General features: G+C 38.4%; 1 protein-coding gene across 5 annotated transcripts in view; it reads right to left on the bottom strand.

The window, feature by feature from the left end:
• Positions 1-15,208, bottom strand: part of LOC129780435 (fibronectin type-III domain-containing protein 3A) — a 105,992-nt gene that overhangs the window by 28,829 nt on the left and 61,955 nt on the right. The gene's annotated exons all lie outside the window — the stretch shown is intronic.

The raw sequence follows: 15,208 nt of genomic DNA, 5'->3' as shown, positions 1-15,208 counted from the left end.
ATAGACAAGTCTTTGTTTCGGTCCCATTGTTGCATCGGTGGTTATTCTGGTTTTGTGATATTTTGTTGGATTTAATGTTTTCTGTTTTGTATGCTTTGAAAGATCAAATTAGAAAATCAAGGCAAGCATATACTCGTCTAGCTCTAAGCACTGGGAATGGGTTCTGAGCCTGTTCTGACTGGAAATAAGAACTCCAGTTTTTCGCAAACTCAATTGACGATTGCATATAACATATGGTGAGTAACTCTCAAATATGCATACAATGTTCGGGGAGCTATGCAAAAAAAAGTTTACTCTATACAGCGCCTCAATTACCATAAAACGCATCACTAAACCAGTCGAAACCTAATACACTATTCCCAGCTCTCAGCTTAGTCATCTAGACCGGTAAATTCATATCAAGCCTGGCAAATCGAAGTAGAGAAGTAGCGGGGTTTCATCCGCGTTGAACCTACCCTCTCCAAACCAAAAACGCTCACTTTCAGACTTTTGTTTCGTTGGCACGGTTTTATTGTGCATGCCAAATTGAATGCTCTAAAGAGACGAGAAGTAAGATGTTCTCGTTCGTCTACTTTGCATTTCGCGTGTTTACCCATATTGATATTGTTATTAATGTTTCTTGAAAATATACGTGATTTCCTAGAATGTGGCTAACAGAGTGAGATTTATTAGTAACATTCGCACCATTTTTTTAAAATATTTTGGAAACTTCCCAGTGTGCGTGCTTCGCTGTTCCTCGCTCAAAAAAACAAGCTACACAAGTAATTAAGAGTCATTATCAGGAGTAAGAAGATGTTACTCTGTGGGAATGATCTTGGAAACCTCTAAGTTTCCGGCGAATCGTTACACAATCCTTTTTTTAGTATATGCTACGGGTTTTTGCATGAAAACAAAATCCCCAGATACTTGTTTCGATCATCGTCATCGGCAGCGACGCCAGATTGTGGCTACAAGTGCATGAAGACACCTTGCTTTCATTCGCGTCTTCGTTCGAAAGCGTGAAAAGTCAGATTGAAAGACAGTGCCACGACACTTCCACCACTGGCCAACCATCCATTGGAAAGGGGCAGACTGGAATTTCCGGTTCTTATCTATTTCTCTCGCTGTCCGTCTGTAACAATCCTCAGATCTTTATCCTCTTCCACAGAAGGCACGTTCACGAAGCAAGATTAATCATTACTAGCTGCAACGTGAAACTTAATGCACATATTTAAGCAGTGCAAACAGCGAAGAATAATCACATTTATTAAATTGCAAATTTTCCAAGTTTCGTGTGGTCTTGCATGCTACTGATCTAACACGAGACAAAGAACAAGGTACTCGGTAAGCCAACTTCTCTCACATCAAATACACTGTAAGCAGATTAATGATTCATATGACTGGCAATGTAGGAAAATATATTGATAAATAACGGCGGCACACATATTTTTCTTCTTCTCGCCATAATTTCTGCAAACATGTTGAAAGCACATTTGCAGCGCCGATTGAGTCATTGTCGTGTTTTTTTTTCGCCTCTTCAGGCTTCTCATTGTTCCTGTCGTCTATTGAATGCCAACGCAACAGCAGCAGCAAGACGAATAATATCCTTCGCTTTCCTACCCCAGAAAATCCTCGATCGGGTCTCCAGGCACGAGTCAGCGAGTGGCGTTAGACACAACAATCGGAGACACCACCGCACACTTTGACACGGGATGGCTGCTGTCATATTATTTTCCTTTCGTTTTTCGACATTTTACGAGATTTTTACGGGCCAATTTATATGGGCTCCAGTCAAATTCAAATGCCATGTCACATTCCGCCACGCCACCACTATAACAAATAGAAACAATAACTGCGAAATGTCAGCGGCACACGATAACTGTCGATAATGCTGTGTGTCTTTTTTGCTGCAGCTGTTGTTGTTGCTGTTAGGCAGCAGCGGTGATTAATCTCTGGCCAGTTGGTTGGCTGCTGGCTGCTGGCGCGAAGGTCGTGGGATATTTGAAGCTTAGTGTGGTGGAAGCGGCAACCAATTTGCTACAAATAATGGCGACACATGGAACGAATTACGACATTGTTCGTTCAATTGTAGAGAGAGGATCTAAATTGAAACAAATTCGACGCATGCCGACATCATTTGAATATGTCTTTAATCAACCGAATGTACCGTTTTTCCATTCGTCTTCGCTGAACTAAGTATTTTTCTTAATGGATTCAAGTCTAGAAATACGAAAAAAAAAAATTTTCTTCATATTTTTGAAGTATCAATCAAAAATATTGCCTTGCAAGGATTCTTCAAAATTCTATCTATTAATCGAGTTATGGCAATTCAAAACACACGCATTTTCTTCAAAACACCTTGTTTCAAGCTGGAGTACGCAATATTTTAAGTTCTACTGAATCGATTTATTTCAGATTTCATATGAATACATCTTTATACTTCTCTCTGTCGCATGAACCAACAAAAATCGGATGAATTAGACATTTGAGTAGCAGTTTACAACTTTCCTACAATTTTTGTTCAAATATATTTGTTGTGTTTTATTGTTTTATTGTATTTAAATCGAAAATCGGTCAGGTGGTTCGAAACATACAAGTTTTTAAAAAATATAATATCGAATTAGTGTAAAAATGGGAAAAACAATATGTCTTAAAAAAAAGTGCTCCTGACATTTTTATATTTTATGTAGACAAGTCTCAGCTTTTATCAATTTCATATATATTAGGTAGGTCTTAGGCTAGATCTAAGAAATAACATTTTGGAAGTTTTCGCATATGGAATCATGAACGGGTTGAGCAGTTCAAAAGTTTATAAACCAATTATATTTTACAAAAAAAAACAATTTTTTTTTCGGTGTCTCATAAAACACGTGTTTACCGAAAATTGCTGAAAATAACGTTCCAAGATACCAGAGTAACGACGTCTGGAAGCAAGCCTTTCGTCATGAATGAGAGTAGTTTCCTATAAATACACGGATTACACGTGAATAAAAGTCAGAAGTTTGGACACCACGTATGTAACAATGAGTAACTCCGAACCAGAGTGATCAACAGAACACGATGGCTAACAAAATTATTCTGCATTAAGATGAATGGTGAGTCCTACATCGAATCTGACCTCAGACAAATGCCAGGATAGGAATACGACGTCGTCACCTATAAGCTTCGGTTCTTAAGGTTGTACGGAAGAAGAAGCAATCGGAATTCGCCAAAAATGTTTGACAAGTGATCTGCAGATGCGGCAAAAATGACTCTACATCGTATCTGGAACCATCAATGGACAAATGTGCAAATACGATTGCCTCCAAAAGTGAGCGATCTTTCTTGGACTGGTACATGATTTCTTACCAAAAGCGGTCAACCCTCCAAACACTTTGGAGTTTCATCTTATCCAGAAATTTTCGGCCATCATGACTCTTTCGTAAACCCCCAAGTGTTCAAGGAATAATAGTCGTTCATGATGACAGTGACAGTATTGACCAGCAGCACAAGATGAGATTTTCAGGTAAGGAGGACAGCAACAATCAAAACAACATGTAACGACGTGTAACATGCAGGGTTGCCAACTATAATTTTCAAAAATCAGGCATTATTTTTAGAGGCAGACTTGCAAACAATTTTATACATTTTTATTATGTTCTTCTACAATCGTTCGCCATCGCTCACGCAGCTCAAAAATTATATCCTCCCAAAACAAATTTGTTTTTTCGTATTTTCCATGCTGACCATAGAGTTGAAGTTCTTGCCACTAGGAGAATTTATTAATTATTCCCACAAAACTTCAGAATCACTACAGTGAATTGCAGAGAAATAAATATGCATGATATCTTCGAATTGGTGCTCCCTTGGCCGAGTGGTTAGCGTCATAACTAACATGCCGGGTGTTCGGGTTCGATTCCCGTTCTGGTCGGGGAAATTTTTCGTCAAAGAAATTTCCTCCGACTTGCACTGTGATCACGCGTATTCTAGAGCTTGCCACTCAGAATGCATTCAAGGCGTGTTATTTGGCATAGAAATCTCAACTAAGTACTAATAAAAATGACGCAAGTAATACTACGTTGAGACGGCGAAGTTCCTCTAGGAACGTTAGTGCCATTGAAGAAGAAGAATAAGATCTTCGAATTCATCGTCCATACTTTGGAATGAATTTTTATTCATCAAATGAGTATAGCATATCAGCAGTGGATGAATGTTTAATTTTTTTAAATTTTGATGTTATTTGATTCGATTATAGCTTTTTTGAATATAGTTTCACCATTGAAACCGATTGAATCCGACGAGTTAATACCATAGAACATTATATTCTACAGCCATCCGTTGGTAAACCGATATACAGGGAAACTTCGATATAACGTACTCTCGTTATAACGTACCCTCGATATAACGTCACTCGATATAACGTCACTCGATATAACGTACATTTTACCCCGATATAACGTACACATTACCAAAGTCCAAAAAAATATTTTTTTCTGAAAGAACAATAGATTATCTGTATTTTGATACTAAAGCTTGTGTTGTAACTTTAACCAATCCCGAAATACAACTGTTTTGTGATTCTGGATTCTAAATGAATTAAACTTCAATCCACAGAACGAAGAGAAACATCATGAGAAAAGTTGGCTTTGTCTTTCTATTGATTTTATCCATCAACCTTACTCAAAAAGCAACACAATAAAGTAATATAAGCTACGTTTCAGAGTTCTTTATTATGCTTCGATATTACGTACAATTCGATACAACGTACAATTTTGAAAGTAAAATGTACGTTATATCGAAGTTACCCTGTAATGGCTCCCAGATTTTCGTGAAAATTGGTGGTTTTGTTCCTTATCGCAAAATATTAGACCCGTATTTTATAGTTTTTTTTTTTCATTTTTTATTACGACAGTTCTCGTATCCAACCAGAAAAATATTGACATATAATTTTTATTCTGATAATGAGAAAAGTATTCGATCGTGAGTTCAAAACTCAGGGCCCCCATTGACCATCTTTGTGTTGTTACAGAATAACTACGTCCACGCAACAACAATCATCAGCGATGGAGATCGATCCACGGTCGAAATAAGATCGATTCATCCATACAACTGCTCTGCTCTGCAAGAAACATCGGGCTGCTGTTCTATAAATAACTCAACAATGGATCAACGACTGTCTCCGCTGTCCAGTCTTAACTGTGGATAATGGAAGAACAGATAGAAAACTCTTTCGCCTAAATGGCTACTGTGTAAATGTGTACCATTTGCAATGGTATAGAAGGGAATACTCTAACGCCGAAAAATGGCAACCGTGTAATGTGCTAATTATAGATATGATAAATATGTGACATGTACACGATTAAAATTCGGCTCTGTTACAGCTAAAATGCTAATCAGCCTAAAATAAACAAAAGGGGAAAAAAAAATGAGAAAAGTACAAAAATACAAAAAGTACAAAATATCTTGGATTCCGACAGCTCACCGGGATTCGCCACTCCGACATCAAGACGGAGCTGCGAGACAAGTTCTTGAGTCGAGTGAACTGTGTCCTGAGGACTTTCCTCAACGCGGGGAACAAGGTACGCGCGATCAACACATTCGCGGTTCCCCTGCTGACCTTCAGTTTTGGTGTAGTCAAATGGAGCAAAACTAACCTAGAGGACCTTGAGAGGAGGATGAGGAAAGCATTCAAAGAGGCCGGAATGCACCATCCTCAATCGGCACTGGAGAGAGTTTCACTACCACGCAAAGAAGGGGGACTTGGAATCGTCGACATTTCTGCACTGTGTGTTGCCCAGGTACGACAACTGCGCGAGTACTTCGCAGAACGCGCCAACCAAAACGCGCTATACCGGGCTGTCTGCGCCGCCGACAGAGGATACAGCGCTCTGCACTTGGCGCAAGCGGAGTACCAACTCAACTGCAATCTGCAGACAGTGGAGGAGAAGATTGCAGCTTGGAAGCAGAAGGCAGTGCATGGTGCCCACCCCCATCAACTGGACCGGCCACACGTCGACAAGGCCGCATCTAATCTGTGGCTAACGCGTGGTGAACTCTCTTCAGTAGTAGAAGCCGACATGATAGCCATCCAGGACAGGATAATGCCGACGAGAAACTGCAGGCGGTACGTCTGGCATCAAGACGTTGATGACATTTGCCGGATGTGCCATCAACCAGGTGAAAACATAGAGCACATTATGGGAGGCTGTCCCGTTTTGGCCAACGCAGCCTACACCGAGCGCCACAACAACGTGGCCCGTATTGTTCATCGACAACTGGCGCTCCAATGTGCTCTACTGGAAGACAACGTACCAAACTACCGGTACCTGCCTGCACCTGTCCTGGAAAATGACCGTTTCAAGCTGTACTGGGATCGCACTGTTCTGACCGACCTCTCGATCCACCACAACCGCCCAGATATAATGGTTTACGACAAGAGCGACCGCAAAGTCACCATCATCGATGTCTCTATTCCACTGAACCAGAATCTGGAGGAGACCCACGGTCGCAAAATCTGCAAGTACCGACCATTGGCCGTGGAGCTCAAGGAACTGTGGGGGCTAAGGGAGGTCCCAAGAATTGTTCCAGTCGTTCTCTCTGGAACTGGAATTATCCCGAAGACACTTCTGGAAGCGCTAAAGGTGTTGAACATCGAGAAGGAATTGGCCGGCATCCAAAAGTCGGTCATCCTTAGCACCTGCGCGATTGTCCGACAATTCCTCGGTCAGGACTAAAACAGCACGAGCATGCAGATACGTGCATTCCGCAGAGCCTAGTCCCCCTTTGGCATTCAGAAGCCCGGGGGCAGGTGAAAATTCTGGCTAGGTTCGCCTAGTTAAGAAGTGAGATAAGTCTGCCAAAAATCAAAAGAAATCAGGATCTTTTCTGAAAAATCAGGAAAAATTGAGTGTTTGTCAGGATATCAGGGAACGTGCCGAGTTGTTGTTATATAATAAGTTATAGGTTATTCCCAAAATCTGGGAAATCCTGGAAAATCAGGAAGTTCGGCATCTCTGGTAACATACATCAGTCACGCCGTTTTGGTAGCAGGGCTCGGCAAAGTCATATTCAACTGAGGATAGGCGGGATAGTCAGTCGATCTGAAGAAAATCGCCTTCGTATTCAATTAAAAATGAGTTTTGGCTTCTTCCCGCAATTTCTCCGTCAACATGACTCAACAGTTTTTCGAGCGTCTAGTTGTTATCTTACTCTACGACTCAACTGTGTTGTGTTCAAAAACACTGAAATATTTGTGAATTTTGTTGATATAAACCCGTTTTTCTGTATGTTTTTTCTTTCCAAAATTAAACTCGGATGCAAAGCGAACTAAAATTTTGTTTAGAACTTCTCCCAAACTGCACACTATTTACTAATACTAACGCATATTTATAGCATACCTTTATAGACGTTTATAGCATATCAAGTTTTCGTTTCACTTTACATGGACGTTAAAATAAGGTTGTGTACACGGGTAACGAGTTTCGTGCCAGGGGGAGTAGCAGTGTGGATTAAAGTCAGGTTGAATGAATAGGCAGATTTGTATTTATTAGTCACGTCTATTAGAATAACCATTTGCTAAAATATTTCATCAGTCATCCTCGCTCTTAACGCTCGCCAATTCAAGGAATGTTGACGGCGAAAGCCGAAGTAGTCCTAGTCGAAGCGAAGCTACTGAGAGGAGAGTCGGTATTCATTTTTCATCTTCGAAGATTTCGGGCCCTAATTGAAAGTCATCATCTCCTATCCATGAGCAGGAAATGTGGGTGGTGCAGATGGTGGAGTTTGTGAGCGTAGAGTACGAGACAGTTGAGCTTCCATAACTACATTTCAAATCGTGACGTTGATATTTGTGTTTATAATCAATTGACTACAACATCCTCAAAAAACGCTATCTTCAGTAAGTTTTTTTTATCAATTTTATTGGAATTCCCGTTGAATATGAGTATAATATGCCAGTGTGCAGTGGATATTTATTGAATCATGTCGGAGAAAAAGAATAAAAGTGAGATTTTGGTGTGTTATTTTCGTTCCCTCGACTTCATAGATACGAACAAATTTTAATTTCAAAATATTTGAATTTTTTTCAAAATTTGAAATATTTTCAAGGCACACCGTGTCGGAGTATGCGATTCGATAAAATAGTCTGCAATTAAGCAACATTTTATTGAAAATGCGACTTCTCCCGAGAACTAAAAGTACGACTGTTCTCTGGACATTTTTGCCCCTTAAATGAAAAAAAAAAGACATTTCGGAACATTGGTTAACTTTGAAAAATCATGACATAAAAAACGAAAAAATCGCCTCTCTGATTTTTGGAAAAACCCTCAGCTTTCAGAAAAAAATATAAAAAATATAGCACCCTTGGTCACGAGGCTACGTAAACTATAAAAAAATCAATAATTACAAAAACCAAGTTAAATTTTTCTGATATTTCTTCAAGAAAGACTAGCTCATGGCTTCAATTTTAAATGTCGATCATCTTAATCGGTGCAGTAGTGCTGCAGTAGTTATGATTTAAAAATAACCTCATTTCCGGGAAAAAGGGGAAAAAGTTGATTTTTCGTAACACCCTAAAATGTGCCCCTAATGATGAAATAAAAAAAAATACGGGTCTAATGTTTTGCGATAAGGAACATAACCACAATTTTTCACGAAAGTTTGGGAATCATATCGATTTGACATGGAATGGCTGTATACGCATGCAGATTCATAACACTCGCTACAAAATTTGTGTTGTATGGAATGTGTCGTATCTGATACGTTATGTGTCGGATAATATAACACCGGTTATAAGAAGCGAGTCTCATCTTTACGAAGCGTTCGTCGCAGACAGAGCAGAAGAAAGGAGAATATATGATAATGAATCATATACAAAATACAGTAGAACATCGATTATCCGCGGAATTAAGTGGCTAACGCAATAGAATACATAAAATTAAGTGCGAACATAAAAAAAGTGTACAAATTAATGTTTGTTACCGACTGATCCCGTGGCCAAGAATTTAGCATAACACAGCATAATTAGCGGGTTAGCGTTCAATTTGGTTCTAGCAGTGTTGTTTTGGGAAATTTGAATCAAATTGCACGTATTCCAGAGCCATTCAGGATACATCCAAGGCGTGTTATTTGGCAGAGAAATCTCAAATAAGTAACAATAAAAATTATGCGTGTAATACTATGTTGAGACGGCGGAATACCTCTAGGAATGTTAGTGTCATTGAAAAGGAAGAAGAAGAAAAGGAAGAATAAGACTTATTGACCTAAAAAATTGTTTCAATAGTTCAAAACTGTTTTGAGAGCAAACTATTGATATCACAAAAATCTATAAATATAGGGACATACTTCAGCCACGTCTCAGTCTCAGTTGTGATTGGTTAGTGCATGATGCGTCGACTGGCAGCAAACATACTATGAAAATTGTACTCGCTGTGGCCAACCTCAGTCTTTATATTTTGCTACCTGTGTTGAAAGGACGTGCAAACTTTTATGGCTCAAGCAAAGCAGAATATAAATATCAAATAGGACGTACCGCGTCGGTTTGATATTGTTAGGTGGAGAGTGTTTGTGTACAATTAAATCGCTCGCTGGACACGTAGATGTAACAAATATACAATTGCCAATAGCTGCAGTGGATGTCAGAAGAAGAGATGCATACTGGCCTTAAGGACACAAATCTAGTGTATTGTTCTCGAGAGAACAATAATGATTCATGTATCAACCATCTTCAGTTTGTTTGCCCTTTTCCATGCCCTTTTCAGAATCGTCAAAATATTTTTTCGTATAAAAATGGAATATAAATTCATGATTCAATGTACCATGCAGTTTGAAAGACCACGAGTAACACAAACATCTACAATGTATTCATGGTTGCAATTTCCATACAAAAACCACAGTAATCGAGTTGCCCTGATTTTTATGACAGATAAAGTATCATTTCATTGATTGAAACTGTTATAAAGACTGAGAATAAAAACTGCGGCACCGCAAAGAAAAACCTACCAAACAATTTCAACACTTCGTTAGCCTAATGAAAGCGCTACATTCAATTGGAGAGAAAGATATTCATATCCATTTCAACGATAAGATCGAACTTTAAATTATCATTGTTTGCAAACCATATAGTGAGAGAAAGAAGCGCAGGAACGAACGAATTGTGCGCAACGAATTGATAGAGAAATATGGGTTTTGCTAATAGTCCTGAATGATTGTGTTTAGGAGAAGACTTTTTGTTTCGTATTATACATTATCGCAGGTGTAAACCGAAGAGAGGTGTTGAATGTGGTACATCCTTGGTATGCACTTCAATCAACCTACTCAACACGAGCGTTGAAAACGATTACAAAAATGTGTGATTGAAAGCTAATTTAACCATTTTTAGGACCAGCTTTCATCGGTTTCACCGACCAAAACAAAAAAAAACTAAATCAAACGGCAAAACGCATTTGACGTGGATTTCTTTACTTCCAGCGAACTTAAAGTCGATAATAAGTGCTCTTTTGCACGCTGTGTTATGTTTTGCTTCACTTGAAAACGTCGAAGAAAGTTTTTTTTTCTCCTCCGTACTTCAGCAGCTCGCCATAACACATAACAATCATTGATTCCACTTTATTCCATTTACGACGAATTGCACGTATCATCTAATGTATAAATACGGCGTAGTTATTTACACACATTACAGCTTGACCGGTCTCTGTCAAAAGGAGAACAAACGAAGCGGCGAGGGATCAGAGACCGAGTCGCTTTCCTTTTTTGCTGCTTACTTTTTTTTCTCACTTCAGTTTAGTAGTTATGTGCACTACTGAACTGAACTGAACCGAACCAAAAACAACCGAGAAGAGTGCGATACGATGGGGAAGAAGAAGGCTCCGATGTTACAAAATCTGACAATAATTTGCTATTAGTCTGCTCGAACCGTATCACTGATGCTGGTGCTGTGATAATAGTTAATAAAATCATTGATAACGACCAATGAATGTTGATGAAGCGTGTGTTCCATTGAAAAACAAACAAAACAAAAATGCTCGACGCAGACTCCCATTTGCCAACCAGGGCAGCGCAGCGATGGTATTGCTGCTGCTGACGGTGGGATTTTCCGGGAATTCAACGGAATTTCGTTGTTATGCTTTTGAGCAAACGGAGTGCAATTTGTGGAATCGAGACTACTGCATTGGATGAGATAACGACGACTAGACGGGTTTTCCAAGCTTATATATTTAGTATATAATTTAGCGAGTCTAGACCGGTTGATGCGGACGAATCCTGAATAGTTGCCGATAGCGGTTCTAGGGAAAATATGTTTACATTTCTGAGTAATGTCGAGTAATGTAATGTTATGAATATAAGTTTCGGAACGAGATAATGTCCGACAATGCTAGCACTAACACTGGATGTCCATTTAAACCCGAAGCAATCAATACATTGGAGAATAGAAGATGGGAGATGATCAATGTCCTACTACTAAAGTGAAACATTTAGTCGTAATGTTGGATTATTTGGTACTACGGATATACTTCAGAGAAAAAATGGTTCCAATTCCAGAGAATATCGGAAGTTAATCGTGGAGAGAGTCGAGAGAATTGGGTTTGGACACCCTCGTCGAAAATCCGACTTGGGAGTTCGGCAAGTAATAATGATGTCCAAGTCAAGGCTGACTGATTGATCAAGAATAATCTTCGGTACACGATACGTAAATTGTCAGATTTGCTATCGATATCTGAGACCACCGTTCATAAGAATCTGGCGAAGCTTGGATTCAACGACCGAAATAAAACTCCCTGATATTCCTTTATTCTCCAGTAATTTTTCAGAACAATTCCAGATGCAAACTAGTGATCAAATTTTTCTTCCTTGCGAGAGACAGCAGATCCCTTTTAAAAATGACAAACAGTCCCGTAAACTTACTCTCCAATAGCATTCCCTTTCAAAAACGATCCAGTCGTACGTTTTTCCGAACATAGTAAGCACACTTCAATTCGAAATATCATGTCAGTTCCAAGTCTACTGGAGCTTCTCTAGCACTTCGTATATGTAATCAAAACCTTCTCGATTCCAGCCTATTTTTCTATCGGAATCAATGACAGGATAGTCAACAGAGGATACGGCTTTCGTCACAGGATACATCAACAGCGATCGCTTCTTAAGTTTTGAAACTAGCATTCCATGCGAAGTTGCAGGATTTGTCTGTCCTTAAATTTTGGCCTTTTGAAACATTTTCAGTGTCAAATCTCAATAAAATGTGTTTCGGTGATACATTCTTAGCTTCATTAACATTATTCGAAAATAAAAACATAATTAACATAACAACAAGATTGCGGATGGTTTAATAATTTGATAAATGATGTTCGACATTCTTTAGCTAGTCGATCTTCATAAATCTTTCTATTATACGTCTAACCATTTGATCTGAAGTGTTGTACAATAATGATACCATGTGCGTTTGCAACTTGCGCAAAAATGGTTCAACTCAAGCGGCAACGGATTCGCGAAAAGCCAGCTTAGCCAAGACCATCGAATCTTTCAAGCAAACGTTCAATTTTACTTTTCTGAACAACCTCAACAAACATCCTTATGTTAGCAATATTCTCCACAAATCTTTAAGCAACCACGTTTTCCAAAAATACAAAAAAAAAAACGGTATGAAAACCGACACGGTGCCTCCATCGAAATGCATCACTGTTTGCGATATCTATGTTCCATTCTTCCTTTGTATCGAGCAAAAGAGCTGTGTCTGTTGTCAGCATTGAGAATGACTGCTGTCTGATAGCTGGAGCGAGATTGTGACTCTAATAATGATTATCATGGTTTGAATTATAGAGACTTTAAGATGTTTCAGTTCATTCGCATATAGCTTTAAAAAGACCAATTTGAAAAACTAAACCAAATTCTTGGCCTTGCGGAAAGTCATTTGAAAAACCTCGCAAGCTGGATGACTGATGAATCGTGAATGCTGTGAAATCGGGAATAACTTGTTTATACTCAACTGAAAACGGATTCACATTACCCGTAGAGCTGCCGAAGGCAGATTTACCATATCTACAGAATAATCTGAATTTCTACAGACTTTTCAGACTTTTTTGGAACAAGAATGTGTAGTTACAGATTACAGATTTTCTGGATTTCCGGTACAGAATATACCGATTTTTTAGAATATCGTTTTAATATTAGTTATGGCTTGATGTCAAAAATGTGTTTTCATCTCATTCATATGTAGCATGATGTTCAGCATATTCATGTTCGATTGAGGGCGAGAAGAAGCAGAAGTCATCGTATAGCGTTACAATAAAAAAACACTGTTTATCTTTTTCTTACTAAAGCGCAGTTCATGTGAATTTCAAAAGTGTGCTCAGACCGTCGCGAAAATGCTTTTGGCTTTGGGAGTACTTGCTTTAAAGCTTGTAAATACCTAAAAGAATCATGGATAGATTTTGGATGGATCTAAGGTATCAGAATTAGATTTTGGAGATTCTGAACAGCATCTGAAGAAGCTATAAGATTTCTATAAATTTGTATAAACACCTACCCGAATATGTTATGAAGGATAAGAAAATTTTATCAAAACCTGTCCGTATCCTAAGCATATTCTAAGCTACTCTATGTCCCTCATTCAAGCGTTGGCAGTTCTCCAGTTTTTGAATTGTTACCTTATTATGCTACCTTATAATTCATTACAATCATTGCATTTTTGTTTGTACCATATATTTCTTTCTATGAAAAAGTTGTTTATTTTTTTATGAAGCATTATATCACTTTATTATATGCTTGTTGGCTCTATGTGGTTACAATGAACATCTCATCAAATTAATAATAACTATGCCAATCAATGATACTGAAGTTAAGATTATGCTTCATAATTTGACTAATAAATTCAATACAGGTTTCAAGAGAAAAAACAAATATAAAAACGATTTTTTTCAGATCAAAAACAAAGATTTTATTATGGGAACCTTGGCCGCAGGTTGAGTATAGCTGCTTTATACCCATGCCTCTTCAAAACTCTTGTATAATCAGAAAGAAAGACTTGAAAAAGTCTCGTCGAAATTAACGATAATGCAGGTTGTATAATGCAATGCTTCATCGAGTTCAGATTTTTTATACGTAACGAAGCCCAGCACCATAATGTATTTGCATTATACCTTGCCAGAAGTGGCTCAAGCTCACCCTTCACTGATCCAGAACCATTCTGTGGAATTTCTGACTGTGTGTTGAAGAGTGACCTTAACCTTAACCAGTGAACTTAACCAGTCAAAAAAAATTATCGCGCCGAGTATTAAAATTACAGTAGAGCCTCGATTATCCGCGAGCGAATGATCCGCGGTGCTGATTATCCGCGAAAGTGAGTTCCGTAGTTGTATAAACCTTCCCGAAATTTGTCAGTAAGTGGTAGAGTCTTGTTTTTTTTTTGGTCATGGCTTTCACATTATCTGATCACTGATGTACACGACCTTACAAATGGATAGATCAATATTTTTTGTATTGATGAAACGTAGTTTTCATGCTAAAATATCTTTTTTTTTCGTGTTTGCACCTTAATTCTAGCCTTTTATTGCGTTTTTCGCGATTGTCGTTATACGCGATGACCTAGCCCGACTATTTCGCGGATAATCGGGTTTCTACTGTACTCAACAATTGCTGAGTCTTAATAAGAAAGACTTCAGCACATTCACTGATCTTATAACAGCACACTGTCAGAGCAAATACCATCTTAAAACATAGGTTAAGTACAAAATATTTGACGCTTTTGTAATGCCGAAAGCGAAACCTCGCAACATTTGCTCTACAATTGGGGAGTTCTAACCACACGCAGAGTTCAACACATTGATAAGACAATTCTGGCCAAGGAAGTTTGGTCTGTGTCGCCGATCAGGATAACAAATATTATCAAACAGATTATTCCTGATTGGCACCTATCCCGCTATAACTCTCGTGTCTTCATCTTCACGGACATCTTAGTACAAAGTTACAGAACCATTGAGATTTAATCTACTGTGTAAAACGTTCTCAAAAGTTTTCATCCAAGATAAACTGGAAAATGGACCGAAGTACACATTCTATTGAAGCTTATGATCAGCTGTTGTATTTGAAGGTATTGAGGAGAATTAGAGCTATTGGATATTAATCTCACCAAAAATACCATTTTTATCCGCCTAACGTCCACATAATCTGCCAGCAAGAAAATTCATATTTTTTCTCGAGCCAATCAATTTCGAAAAAGAAGAATAATCTTATGGAAGAAACACGCTTTTAAAATTAT

Source organism: Toxorhynchites rutilus, chromosome 3 (genome assembly GCF_029784135.1).
Source record: "Toxorhynchites rutilus septentrionalis strain SRP chromosome 3, ASM2978413v1, whole genome shotgun sequence".
NCBI classification, from domain to species: Eukaryota; Metazoa; Arthropoda; class Insecta; order Diptera; family Culicidae; genus Toxorhynchites; species Toxorhynchites rutilus.
This window is presented reverse-complemented; position numbering and strand designations above follow the sequence as displayed.